The 14,539-nt window shown below is 40.3% G+C and overlaps 1 protein-coding gene and 1 non-coding gene across 2 annotated transcripts in view; one reads left to right on the forward strand and one right to left on the reverse strand.

Annotated features, from left to right (window-relative positions):
* FRMPD4 (FERM and PDZ domain containing 4) overlaps positions 1 to 14,539 on the reverse strand; it is a 206,960-nt gene that overhangs the window by 53,045 nt on the left and 139,376 nt on the right. The gene's annotated exons all lie outside the window — the stretch shown is intronic.
* MIR2284B (microRNA 2284b) lies at positions 7,315 to 7,397 on the forward strand. The gene has a single exon (NR_129662.1). It is a non-coding gene; the product is annotated as a microRNA 2284b (primary transcript).

Consider the following 14,539-nt stretch of genomic DNA (forward strand, 5'->3'; position numbering starts at 1 on the left):
GGGAGTTGGGGTGGGGAAGAAGAGAAATCAATGGGGAAGAAAAAGAGGACTAGAACTCAAGAACTGGATGAAGAATCAGAACATTTAGGATGACGTTGATGGTGGTAGAGGCCTGTCTGATTCCATCAATTCCTAGTTGCCAAGGGTTGACAGAAAGCCCCACTAACTGGAGTGGTAAGACCGTGTTCCCATTAGATGGAATAATAGAACAACAGTGTAATCAAATGAGAATTTGGTGAATGAGACAAATGACAGTGCATGGCTGGTGGCCATGGAGCCTCATGGAGCAGTTCTGGGGAGCAGTCTGGCACACCTAGGCAAACTTCAGCCTCACAGCACTAGGACCGAGCCATTCCACTCCGGCTTATATCCCAAAGAAATCCTCCCATTAGCCTCTGAGGGAAAGTGGATGAGGACGTTCCCAGTCAGGGGACGCATGGACGTGAAACACTGGAGGCAAGGTGGGCATCCATCTCTAGGAGGGTGGGCATGTGAATGTGTGGACTGAGTGCATGGAACGATGTGGCAGGAAGAATCAGAGTATGGTAGCCAGTGGAAACAGTGTCAGACTTCATTTTTTTGGGCTCCAAAATCACTGCAGATGGTGATTGCAGCCATGAAATTAAAAGACACTTACTCCTTGGAAGAAAAGTTATGACCAACCTAGATAGTATATTCAAAAGCAGAGACATTACTTTGCCGACTAAGGTCCGTTTAGTCAAGGCTATGGTTTTTCCTGTGGTCATGTATGGATGTGAGAGTTGGACTGTGAAGAAGGCTGAGCGCCGAAGAATTGATGCTTTTGAACTGTGGTGTTGGAGAAGACTCTTGAGAGTCCCTTGGACTGCAAGGAGATCCAACCAGTCCATTCTGAAGGAGATCCACCTTGCGATTTCTTTGGAAGGAATGAGCTAAAGCTGAAACTTCAGTACTTTGGCCACCTCATGGGAAGAGTTGACTCATTGGAAAAGACTCTAATGCTGGGAGGGATTGGGGGCAGGAGGAGAAGGGGACGACTGAGGATGAGATGGCTGGATGGCATCACTGACTCGATGGACGTCAATCTGAGTGAACTCTGGGAGTTGGTGATGGACAGGGAGGCCTGGTGTACTGTGATTCATGGGGTCACAAAGAGTCAGACACGACTGAGCAACTGAACTGAACGGAGCCGTGGTGTGTGCCTGTTGGTCCTGCCTGGCCTGCTCTACCCAAGGCTGTCCCCAGAGCCCTTGGCAGTAGGCAATAGGCTCAGAACGTATCCTGGGGACATAGCTGATTGGACCCAAGTGTTGGAATGAGGCCACTGGATGTCCTCTCTCCAGAATCAGAACTAAGAGATACAGACAAAGATCTGGAAGCTGAGTCACCATCATGACTGAATAAGAGGAAAGATTACAGATGCCAGGGTCCCCTGAGCAGGCCTAGTTCCCACCATTCCTGAGGGCTGGTTGTTTATCATTTTACATCAATAAAATGACTGAAGTCAAATATCTCAGTATGATATCTGTCGTCAGTTCTGGCAATGGGCTTTTATTTTTCGTTTCACTTATCTGTAAGTACTTAATTATCACCTGCCAGACAAGAAGAATTAACTCCATAGTGCTTTGGGTCCCTTAGGATTCTAATCCTAGAAGGAAAAAAAAGATGGGAGTCACATATGTTCACATATTAGAGAATGCCACAATGATTGAGGCAGGTTCAGCTGAGGCCTGATGCCAGTCAACCCTACATGCCAAAACAGGGTGTTACATACTTTCAAAGAAGAGATTAAAACCAGAGTTTGGGACCCTTTTTCATCTTGGGGTATTAATCATGACTTAACTGAAACAAAGGTAATAGGGAAAGGCCAGTGCAAGCAGCACATGGCCGAAGAGCAAAGGCTACGTTTGAAAGATTATTACCCTTCCACAGAGACAGACTCTAAGTGTGCAATTCCTGTGATGATATCTGGAAGACACAGTAGATATGGTGCCCTGGGGTCATTTAATAAAGGCATTGGTCAACTGAGCTTCTTCCAGGGCAAGAGGGCCTTACTGGAAAGATATATAAGCTGAGGAGTGTTGGGCACAGCCAGTCACTGGGTACTATCTGATTCAAGGGACCTGCAGTTGGAACAACCCAACAGAGAAACCTTCTAGAAATCTGCACAGGTACCCATAAATCAACTGTCATGATCTTCCATGGATAGAGGAAGTCAATACTGGATTACCTTGGTGTCAAAACAGTGAGAATTTCCTGCTTTTTACCTCACTGTCCTGTCCTCATTTCAATGTGGAAGGTGCCAAAGCTGGAGAAAAATCTTGGGGAATGCCCCTTAATACAGTGAAGACTTCCCAGATTGGAAATAAGGGCAAGGGAGAAATTTTGTGGCATTGGCAGTTTTGACTATCATGTGACAAATGAACATATTGATGACAGAGTAAGAGTTGTTGTGATTATAAGTATTCGAATGACTGGAGAAATTTTCTGAACATGCTTAATATATTTGTGGACCTGCCTGAGATTTGAATGAAGACCTGGCCCTAGAGAGCTGTTCTGAACAGGCAAAGAGGGAAAAGAACAGTTGCTTTACGATTTTATCCTGAGACCTAACTGCTACATTTACTCCCAACTTTACTTTACTTAAAACTGACTTGAATAGATCAGATTATTTGAATCCAAACAGTCCTTAACTAAGACAGTGAGTGCTTAAAATCTGAAGAAGAAACAATAAAATGGTAAGTGCAAGAATGAGAGGTCTGATGTGGTAGGGTGGGGGAGAGTGAATGGGCCCACGAGGCTGTGGAAAAGATGCTCATTTTCCCTACAGCAATGCTCACTGGCACTGTATTTGTAATTTGTTCATTTCCAGAAAAAGAAAAAGAATATTCACAGCTCCAGTACAGTCTGTTAGGAGCAGACAAACCCCTGGGGAAGGACTCATTATTCATGTTAGATGCTAACAGAATAAGCATAGACTGCATTAGCTTCCTATTGCTGCTGTAATAAATTAGTGGCTTAAAACAGCGCGAATTGGTTATCTTGCAAGTCTGGAGGTCAAAAGTCTGAAATGGGCCTCACTAGGCTAAAATCAAGGTGTTAATAGGGCTGCATTCATTCTGGAACCTTTTCCAGATTCTGGAGGCTTCCTATATTCTTTGGTTTGTGGCCCCTTCCTCCATTTTCAAAAACAGCAATGTAGCATCTTCCAATTTCTCCCTGAGTCTCCTGCCTTATTTGTTCACCTATAAGGGCATTTGTGATTACATTGGGTCCACCTGGATAATTCAGGAAAAACTGCTCCATCCTTAACTGAATCACTTCTGCAGAGCCACAGGATCTGGACATTATGATGTGGATCAGTATTCTGTCCTATCACAGAAGCCAGCTTCATTAGGTATTTTGTGTTGCATAGCAACTTACCATAAACTTAGCAGCTTAAAACAATACACATTTATTATCTTACAGTTTCTATGAGTCAGACACATGAGTATGAATTAACTTGGTCATCTTATCCAAGTTCTCTGATGAGACTGCCATTAAGTGCTACCCAGGGCTAAGGTCTCATCTGAAAGCTCCATTGGGAAAGATCCAATTCCAGGTAGACTTTTTACGGTTTTTGGCAGGATTAAATAGTTTCTTTTCGGATTGTTGGACCAAGGGCTTCAGTTCCTGCTGGCAGTCAGCAAAGGAAAAGGAGACAGAATCCTTTGGCAAAATGGAAGGTATAATTTTATGTAACATAATCACAGATGTGACATCCCAGCACCTTTGCCATATTTTTTTTGGGAAGAAGCAAATCACAGGTACCACCCACATTACACGAGAGGGAAATACACAAATTACGAACATTAAGAGACAGGCATCATCCATGGGGCCATCTAAGATTCTGTCTGCAACACCAACAAAGAAAGATTCACAACCAATCTGTAAGTGTCTCAAAGGTAGTGTCCATGTATGACTTCACCTTACACAGAATATTTTCCTGTCAAGCATGTCAGAAAGAAGCACTGCTCAGTATACATTATTCATTTGAAAATGGAAACCATTTTCCAAAATATGTCTATTATATTTACAGCATTTAAATTCTGTGTCTATAGTAATTCCCTGTTACTCATCTGAAACATAACCTATATTGATTTTAATTTTACCACTTAATGAGTAAATGATGCTGTCTCAATTGAAATAAAATATTCCAATATGTTATTTACCATTAGAACTAGGGATGTGTTTTTAGTCTGTTTTCTCTCACCTATAATTATTTAATTATAATCTGCCAGACAAGAACTCCATAATGTTTTGAATTCCTTAGAATTCCTAACCCTAAGATCCTAGGGGAAAATAAAGAAGATCAAAGCCATTTAAAAATAGCCACAACAGACAAATTAGAATTTGGAATGAAAAATGGCTCATTCAAGTAATCAGATAACTTCTTTTTATGAAGGCTTAAAACAGCTAGGGACTTGAAACAAATCCAGTTAGGAGCACATTTAGAGAAGTACAATTTCATACTGAATGCCAAGTGAATTTTCTACTCTTAAAGATTAATCTCAAATTAGAGTGCCAATATTTTTTAAATGATTGAATTTGTGAAAATATCACTTTAATCCCTATATCACAGTGCTGACCTGCACAGGAAAATATAGTCTAATCTACCCTAAAACACTCCTATAAAATTTCTGTTTTATTCCTCTCTTTTCATTCTTTTAACAAAAGTCTTTTCTTAGATTTTTTTGATGGAAAATCCCTTGAAACATGTTTGGGACACCCAACGTCAGTGGTTGCAGGTCGTTCTTTGGCATCACAGCCCATTTTATTTTATTTTATTTTTGATTTAAGCAGTTTTATTTTATTTTATTTTTTTAATCAGGATCTGACCTGTATTTTATTTATTTTTTAAAATACAAATTTATTTATTTTAATTGGAGGTTAATTACTTTACAATATTTTGTATTGGTTTTGCCATACATCAACATAAATCCACCACAGGTATACACGTGTTCCCCATCCTGAACCCCCCGCCCTCCTCCCTCCCCGTACCATCCCTCTGGGTCATCCCAGTCCCCAAGCATCCAGTATCATGCATCGAACCTGGACTGGTGATTTGTTTCATATATGATATTATACATGTTTCAATGCCATTCTCCCAAATCATCCCACCCTCTCCCTCTCCCACAGAGTCCAAAAGACTGTTCTATACATCTGTGTCTCTTTTGCTCTCTCACATACATACAGGGTTACTGTTACTATCTTTCTAAATTCCATATATATGTGTTACTATACTGTATTGGTGTTTTTCTTTCTGGCTTAATTCACTCTGTATAATCGGCTCCAGTTTCATCCACCTCATTAGAACTGATTCAAATGCATTCTTTTTAATGACTGAGTAATATTCCATTGTGTATATGTACCACAGCTTTCTTATCCATTCATCTGCTGATGGACATCTAGGTTGCTTCCATGTCTTGGCTATTATAAACAGTGCTGCGATGAACATTGGGGTACACGTGTCTCTTTCAATTCTGGTTTCCTCGGTGTGTATACCCAGCAGTGCGATTGCTGGGTCATAAGGCAGTTCTATTTCCAGTTTTTTTAAGGAATCTCCACACTGTTCTCCATAGTGGCTGTACTAGTTTGCATTCCCACCAACAGTGTAAGAGGGTTCCCTTTTATCCACACCCTCTCCAGCATTTATTGCTTGTAGACTTTTGGATTGCAGCCATTCTGACTGGTGTGAAATGGTACCTCATTGTGCTTTTGATTTGCATTTCTCTGATCATGAGTGATGTTGAGCATCTTTTCATGTGTTTGTTAGCCATCTGTATGTCTTCTTTGGAGAAATGTCTATTTAGTACTTTGGCCCATATTTTTGATTGGGTCATTTATTTTTCTGGAATTGAGCTGCAGGAGTTGCTTGTATATTTTTACTACAAAGCCAGTCATCAAGACAGTATGGTACTGGCACAAAGACAGAAATATAGATAAATGGAACAAAATAGAAAGCCCAGAGATAAATCCACACACCTATGGACACCTTATCTTTGACAAAGGAGGCAAGAATATACAATGGATTAAAGACAATCTCTTTAACAAGTGGTGCTGGGAAAACTGGTCAACCACTTGTAAAAGAATGAAACTAGAACACTTTCCAACACCATACACAAAAATAAACTCAAAATGGATTAAAGATCTAAACATAAGACCAGAAACTATAAAACTCCAAGAGGAGAACATAGGCAAAGCACTCTCTGACATAAATCATAGCAGGATCTTCTATGACCCACCTCCCAGGATATTGGAAATAAAAGTAAAAATAAACAAATGGGACCTAATTAAACTTAAAAGCTTCTGCACAACAAAGGAAACTATAAGCAAGGTGAAAAGACTGCCTTCAGAATAGGAGAAAATGATAGCAAATGAAAACTGACACTGCCTATTTTAAAATTTCATTGGATATAAAGCAACTATACTCCAATTAAAAATTTTTTAAAAATTTCATTGGATGGGATTCTGTTGCAGCAAGTGAAGAATCTCAGATTCTAATGAGGTTTTCGGTATTAAAATCCCTTTCAACAATGAAGCTAAAGTTTTTGTTTGCTTTCTCTTAGAGTAGAATAGCTTGACACCTTTCTTTGACTTTCCCACTTGATATTTACATGATCTTAATACTGCAGTATATAATCACATTGGCATGCACTATTGTATATTTCCCTCATAGGCCGAATAAACAAATTTCTTTAACTAATACAGAGATCAACACGAATTTATGTGTGAAGAGCAATGAGACTTCCTCAAAGATTGGGAAAACAGAATAAAATGAAGCAAAAGCAAAACAAACTAAAATGTAAAGAATATATTCCATGTCAAAATTCAGGAGGAGTCTTGTTTTTTTTTTTTTTAAAGGTCTAAACAAGTGAACAATATGATTTTCAACTTCTTCAGTAGAAGTCAGGAGTCAATTCATGAAGGCTGAAAAGTTAGGCTTTTAAAAGGCAAAGTAAAGAGGTAATTTAGGGTGATATATGAAAGATTTTGTGAACTGTAAAATCACATCTTAACATAATTCAAAAGACTGATAGGCAGTATTTTTATTTGGAAAGAAAGGTGGTAAGGCACAGTGAAATGGTGTTTGAACTCTCACTTCTAAGTACACATAAGTCTTTCTTCTTGTTGAACTTCAGAGTTTCTCAAAGAAGATAGAAAAATATCCTTTTCAGCTAGCTAGTGCATCTCAGCCCTTAAACTCTCTGCTGGTAGACAGTCACTCTTTATGAAAAGAAGAACAGATAAACAGTATTTCTCCGATGATGCTTTTCTCAGAAGAACATCACAATCCTAGGTGTTGGCTGAAAAGTTTGTTCGGGTTAATCTGTACCATCTTATAGAAAAATCTGAACAAACTTTATGGCTAACCCAGTATTTTCTCTTCTTACCTGAACCTGGAGATATGAAAAAAAAAAAACCAGATTTCTGATGACTAGTCATAATATAAAGCCAGTTGCTGGCAAAGCTGGAGGAAATAACGTCCCTCTGTTTCAGAAAAGTCACCACAGGACTATTTGAAATGGAGGTTTAATGCTTCATCCAGTTGACCTTTCTACCATTCTCAACAGAGACTGCAATTATCCACTGTATCAGTTCCTAACAGGTACTGAAGCCATTAGCTGGAGAGGGTGGAAACAGCTAACAATCAATCATGCAAACAGGGTCAACACATTAAGTGTGATCTGTCGTGGACTTCATGAAACATCAACACTCTCCTCACTGATGTTGCACATTGCCTTTACTTCAATAACTGCAAAGAGGAGGAACTGGATTACTTTTCATTTTATTACTAAGGTTCAAGGGATGCAGAGAAAGGAAACAGGCATAATGAAGCCACAATAGTTTCCAGAGCAGCAAAGACAGAGGGGATGAATCATAGAATTCACTTGTCCGGGAGCACTGGCTTGCCTTCTACCAATTCTACGATCTCTCTCACTACCATTTTCTCCTTGAATGAGGGGTGATATTGCTGACACAACCATATGCTGCCTGCAAGAGAGGAACTTCAGCTTTAAGGATGCACAAAGGCTCAAAGTAAAGGAATGGAGAATGATATTCCATGTAAACAGAAACCAAAACAGAGCATGGTATTATACTCATGTCAGACAAAATAGGCTGTAAGGCTAAAAAGGTAACACAAAAGATCAATATAATGATAAACAGGATCAATTCATTGAGAAGATATAATAATCATAAACATATTGGGTTGGCCAAAAACTTCTCTCAGGTTTTTCCATACAATGTAATGGAAAAATCCAAGTGAACTTTTTGGCCAACCCAATATATGCACCCAATATCAGAGCACTGAAATACACTAAGCATATACTAAAAGATCTGAGGGACTTCCCTGGTGGCTCAGTGGTAAAGAATTTGGCTGCCAATGCAGGAGACTCGGGTGCAATCACTGGGTCGGAAAGATCCCCTGGAGAAGGAAATGGCAACCCATTCCAGTATTCTTGTCTGAGAAATCCCACGGACAGAGGAGTCTGGCGGGCTACAGTACATAGGGTTGTAAGAGTTGGACACGACTTAGTGACTGAACACCAGATTTGAAGTGAGAAAAAGTTTGGTAGCCAAAGCAACAGTGAAGAGAATTTAAGGAAAGATTCTTATTAGGTACTATGTTAAAGGGTTCACCCTGAACAACTGTATAATCATACTGTTTATCTTTTCCCATCTGTACGGAGGCTCCAAAGACAGTCCTCAATGAACCACGCTTTTGGGGACTCACATAACTTTGTGTAGTCTTCTCCCACTGAATCTGGATTAGTTCTGTGATGTACTTTTGACAAATAGAGTATTATGGAAGTGACACTGCATGACTTCCAGGCCTTGATTAGAAGAATCCCAGAAGCCCTGCAGTGTCCACAGGGGTATCTTGGAACGTTCACTCTGTGAGAAGTCAGCTGTCAGAGAAGCTCAGCAACCCTGCCATCACCATGTTGTGAGGAAGCTAGCCCTGTGGAGAAGCAGCGTGGGGAGAGGGAAACTGGCCTGGTCAGACACAGTGGTATCGGCTGTCTAAGTCCACGTGACAACACAGGTGTGAAAGAGCCACCTTGGATAGCCAGTCCAAACAAGTCTTTATCCAGCTCCTGCTCCAGCAGTCGACTGAACTGAAGCCACAGGAGTGAGAACCATGTGAATGAGCCCCGTCAACTCACAGCATCATGAGATCAGAAACTATTTTCTTAAGCCATTTCATTTGTTGGGTGGTGACAGAAAACTGAAACATCAGCTGTCCATAAAGAGTTTGCAAACTATTAAAAAAAAAAAAAAACAGCCAAAGGAGTCAAAGGGATTTGAAACTGAACATGGCTCCCTTATCAAGGAAGGTTCAGTATCCAATCTAATGACTCCACAGGATATCTGGAATGGACACTTAAAAAAAAAAATCTGTCCTACAAACATAAGTGGAAATGTGGAAAAGGAGGCTCTAATTGTTGGACGTGGGGCTAGCACAATTGTAACATTAACTATGGGCTTTTGGAGATTGGAGTAGTGGGGAAAAGAACTAAAAACTCAGGGGAGAGGAAAAGATCCAATCAGTCTTGGACTAAAAATGCTTCACTACAAAAAAGAATTTTGAAGGCACGATTGGTGTTACCTTGTGGGGTATGTATTTGAACTTGCTAGAGAAAGGATTAAAGCACATTATAATTTTAGGTTTAGAATTAATAGCTTACATACAATCAATGACTTGAATATAAACCTAGGGAGCGACCAGAATTCTTTGAATAGTCCAATTCACATTTGACAGATTGTGTTAAAGGCTTAAGCTGTGCTTTTCTTTCAAAGAATATTAGGCTATTGAGTTAAAATCCATATAAATGATGCACTGATTATCAAAATTAACATTCTAATGAAATTGGATCATTTCAAGTCCTTTTCTTAAATTGCATTTTTTAAACCTTTGCACTAAAATTTCAGGTTAGGCACTCTGACTTTGTAAACTGCTACTCCTAACAGTTTTATTTGCATAAGAATATTTGGTTTTGGTTTGACCTAAACTTTTTGTTCAATTAATTCATTTCTTTTTTTTTAATGAATGAATACTATCTTTGGCCTTTGAAGAATCTTTAATGGATGAAACTGGTACTTGCATTTAAGATTGAAAAAGGGCAGCAGGATCTCTTGCGATAAAAATTATTTCACACATCTACAATGGCAACCCACTCTAGTACTTTTGCCTGGAAAATGCCATGGATGGAGGAACCTGGTAGGCTGCAGTCCATGGGGTCACACAGAGTCGGACATGACTGAAGTGACTTAGCAGCAGCAGCAGCATAATTAACTAAATGGTTCTCGCCTCATTCATTCCTTCAGTAAATATTGAGTATCTAGCAGAGGAGAGGCATTTGGGATATGGCAGGAGGGCATTTGGCAGTGCTGAGAGACATTTATGATTGTCACAATGAGGGTGGCTGCTATTGGCATCTAGTGGACAGACAACAGGGATGCTGTTAACATCTGACATTACACAGGACAGTCACCTACAACAAAGAAATTTCGGCCCAAAATGTCAGTAGTGCTGAGACTGAGAAACCTTAGGCTATGTCCGATGTACCTCCACCCTGCCCCCAGGAAAACTACTATCCTGGCACAGAACACAACAGAATAGTTTGATCCCCAGTGGGAACTTATCTTAATATAATCACATAGCATAAACGATTTTCTTTTCTTCTTTCACTTGTGTTTAAGATACATCCAAGTTGTTCTGAATGCAGAGTTCCAAAGAATATCAAGAAGAGATAAGAAAGCCTTCTTCAGCGATCACTGCAAAGAAATAGAGGAAAACAACAGAATGGGAAAGACTAGAGATCTCTTCAAGAAAATTAGAGATACCAAGGGAACATTTCATGCAAAGATGGGCTTGATAAAGGATGGAAATGGTATGGAGATAACAGAAGCAGAAGATATTAAGAAGAGGTGGCAAGAATACATGGAAGAACTGTACAAAAAAGATCTTCACGACCCAGATAATCATGATGATGTGATCACTCATCTAGAGCCAGACATCTTGGAAAGTGAAGTCAAGTGGGCCGTAGAAAGCATCACTACGAACAAAGCTAGTGGAGGTGATGGAATTCCAGTGGAGCTGTTTCAAATCCTGAAAGATGATGCTGTGAAAGTGCTGCACTCAATATGCCAGCAAATTTGGAAAACTCAGCAGCGGCCACAGGACTGGAAAAAGTCAGTTTTCATTCCAATTCCAAAGAAAGGCAATGCCAAAGAATGCTCAAACTACCACACAGTTGCACTCATCTCACATGCTAGTAAAGTAATGCTCAAAATTCTCCAAGCCAGGCTTCAGCAGTATGTGAACTGTGAACACCCTGATGTTCAAGCTTGTTTTAGAAAAGGCAGAGGAACCAGAGATCAAATTGCCAACATCCGTTGGATCATGGAAAAAGCAAGAGAGTTCCAGAAAAACATCTATTTCTGCTTTATTGGCTATGCCAAAGCCTTTGACTGTGTGGATCACAATAAACTGTGGACAATTCTGAAAGAGATGGGAATACCAGACCACCTAACCTGCCTCTTGAGAAATCTGTATGCAGGTCAGGAAGCAACAGTTAGAACTGGACATGGAACAACAGACTGGTTCCAAATAGGAAAAGGTGTACGTCAAGGCTGTATATTGTCACTCTGCTTATTTAACTTCTATGCAGAGTACATCATGAGAAACGCTGGACTGGAAGAAGCACAAGCTGGAATCAAGATTGCTGGGAGAAATATCAATAACCTCAGATATGCAGATGACACCACCCTTATGGCAGAAAGGGAAGAGGAGCTAAAAAGCCTCTTGATGAAAGTGAAAAAGGAGAGTGAAAAAGTTGGCTTAAAGCTCAACATTCAGAAAACGAAGATCATGGCATCCAGTCCCATCACTTCATGGGAAATAGATGGGGAAACAGTGGAAACAGTATTAGACTTTATTTTTTTGGGCTCCAAGATCACTGCAGATGGTGACTGCAGCCATGAAATTAAAAGATGCTTACTCCTTGGAAGAAAAGTTATGACCAACCTAGATAGCATATTCAAAAGCAGAGACATTACTTTGCGACTAAGGTCCATCTAGTCAAGGCTATGGTTTTTCGTGGTCATGTATAGATGTGAGAGTTGGACTGTGAAGAAGGCTGAGTGCCGAAGAATTGATGCTTTTGAACTGTGGTGTTGGAGAAGACTCTTGAGAGTCCCTTGGACTACAAGGAGATCCAACCAGTCCATTCTGAAGGAGATCAACCCTGGGATTTCTTTGGAAGGAATGATGCTGAAGCTGAAGCTCCAGTACTTGGGCCACCTCATGCGAAGAGTTGACTCATTGGAAAAGACTCTGATGCTGGGAGGGATTGTGGGCAGGAGGAGAAGGGGATGACAGAGGATGAGATGGCTGGATGGCATCACGGACTCGATGGACGTGAGTCTGAGTGAACTCCAAGAGATGGTGATGGACAGGGAGGCCTGGCGTGCTGCGATTCATGGGGTCGCAAAGAGTCGGACACGACTGAGCGACTGAACTGAACTGAAGTTGTTCTGTGCCACTATGTGAATGTATCACAATTTCCTTATCCATTTTACCATTGAGGGATATTTGAGTGATTTTCAATTGGAGGTCACAAAGAATAGTGTTGTTATTAACAGTCTTGTATATGTCTTTTGGTGAATATATGTAGGCATTATTGTTTGGTATATTCCTAGGAGTGAAACTACTAGGTCATAGGGTATGCATGTGTTCAGGCCAAGACCTTGTTTTATGGGGATACATCATTCTTTCCAGAGCTCGTGATATTCCTATGTCTTAAATCCTATTCTGATAGTTTTCCTTTACCTTATTTCTTCTACTCTTCTAAGTGTGTGACCAAGTGCTTTCTATTCTGCTGACTCCTGGAACAAGCTGCAGTCCATCAATATATACATCAATATACATCTTACATCTATAAGAGCAGGGAGCTTGGACTAAATCACTAGTTTCCAAATTGTGCTCCATGCAACCCTTCTCCGACAGGGACACATGTCAGTGGAAAGAGCCCTGCATACCCCTGTGTTTCTTCAACCGGAACTCCTCCACTGATTTATGCATTGAGGCTGTGGGTTAAAGTTCTATTGAAAAAAGGGTACTATTGCTAAAAGCAGTGGGAAAACCAATGGATAAAATGACTGCTATTGCTTCATCGAATTCCAGTAAGCCTTCTTAACCTGCAAATCTAAATCCCATTTTGAGTTTCCACGAAGATGTCCAGCATCCTCTGCTAATTTAAAATTCTTTTCCTCAATGAAAAGCACAAAGAACAAAGGTTTATTGGATTTTGTTGCTTTTCCATTCTTTATATTTTAAGAATGACAATAATATTACTTGCAATTTTATACTGCAATTGTAGAGCAATTCAGTAATAATCACGACACCCTAGGAGCTAGGTAATATTATTATCTTCATTTTACTGATAAGAAAATGAGGCTCAGAAAGGTTATAGCACTTTTAATGAAGTCAAATGTCTGGAAAGTGGTGTTTTTTTCCCTGACCCTAGAGTTCGGGCTTGGCTAAGGCCCGGCTTTGGCCAAAAGAAGAGGTACAGACTGACCAGAATGCCAGATCCCAGGTCGAGCTTCCTCTTCCAAAGGCCTCGTGTGTTCCTGCTTGCTTATTCACTCTTTCCATAAGCAGAAGCACACCACACTCTGGTTCTAAGAGGATGAGAGACTTGTGATGCAGACTTGCACCGAGCCTGCCTCTTCCAGGCAGGCCCAGCCAAGACCAACGGAGCTACTTCAACAGTTTCCAGATGTGTGAGAAAGAAATGCTTATTTCTAGCCACAAAAGGACAAATATTGGATGATTCCACTTAGATGGAATATCTGGGATAGGCAGATTCATGCACACAGAAAGTACACTGAGCTGACCAGGGACTGAAAAGAGGGAAGAATGGTGAGTTCTTGCTCAGTGGGTCCAGAGTTTCTATTTGGGGTGATGAGAGTTTTGGAAACAAGTAGTAATGAAGGTTACAAAACATTGTGAGAGTAATGAATGCCTCTGAATCGTACACTTAAAAGTGGTGAACATGGCAAATTCTATGTTATATGTATTTTACCGCAATAAAAGAGACATGTTTGTTGTTATTAGCCCCTGAGATCTTGTGGTTATTTGTTATGAAGCAATTACTGACTGATTGATACATCCTCTATCTAATTGTGTGACAGGTGTCATGTGGAAAAGAATGAGAGTTTGATGGGACAATGAATATGAGTAAGAGAAGAAGAAAGACTCACTGTCTGGTCTGCCAAATGAAATCTCTCCATGTTAAAAATAACTTGGGGTGTGGGCCATGGAAGGAACAGATTGCTGGGCCAATTAACAGAGATCTTTTATCAGTGGCTTATGCCATCTCAGGGTCATTACCACGGATGCGCTGCTGTTATGGGTTATGCGACATGACCAGAGGAATTCAGTAAGCTGGAAACACTTTGAAAACATTAAACAGTTTGAAGCCCATACACATTTGTAGCCTAAAAGAGA

The sequence above is a fragment of the Capra hircus genome (genome assembly GCF_001704415.2).
Source record: "Capra hircus breed San Clemente chromosome X unlocalized genomic scaffold, ASM170441v1, whole genome shotgun sequence".
NCBI lineage: Eukaryota > Metazoa > Chordata > Mammalia > Artiodactyla > Bovidae > Capra > Capra hircus.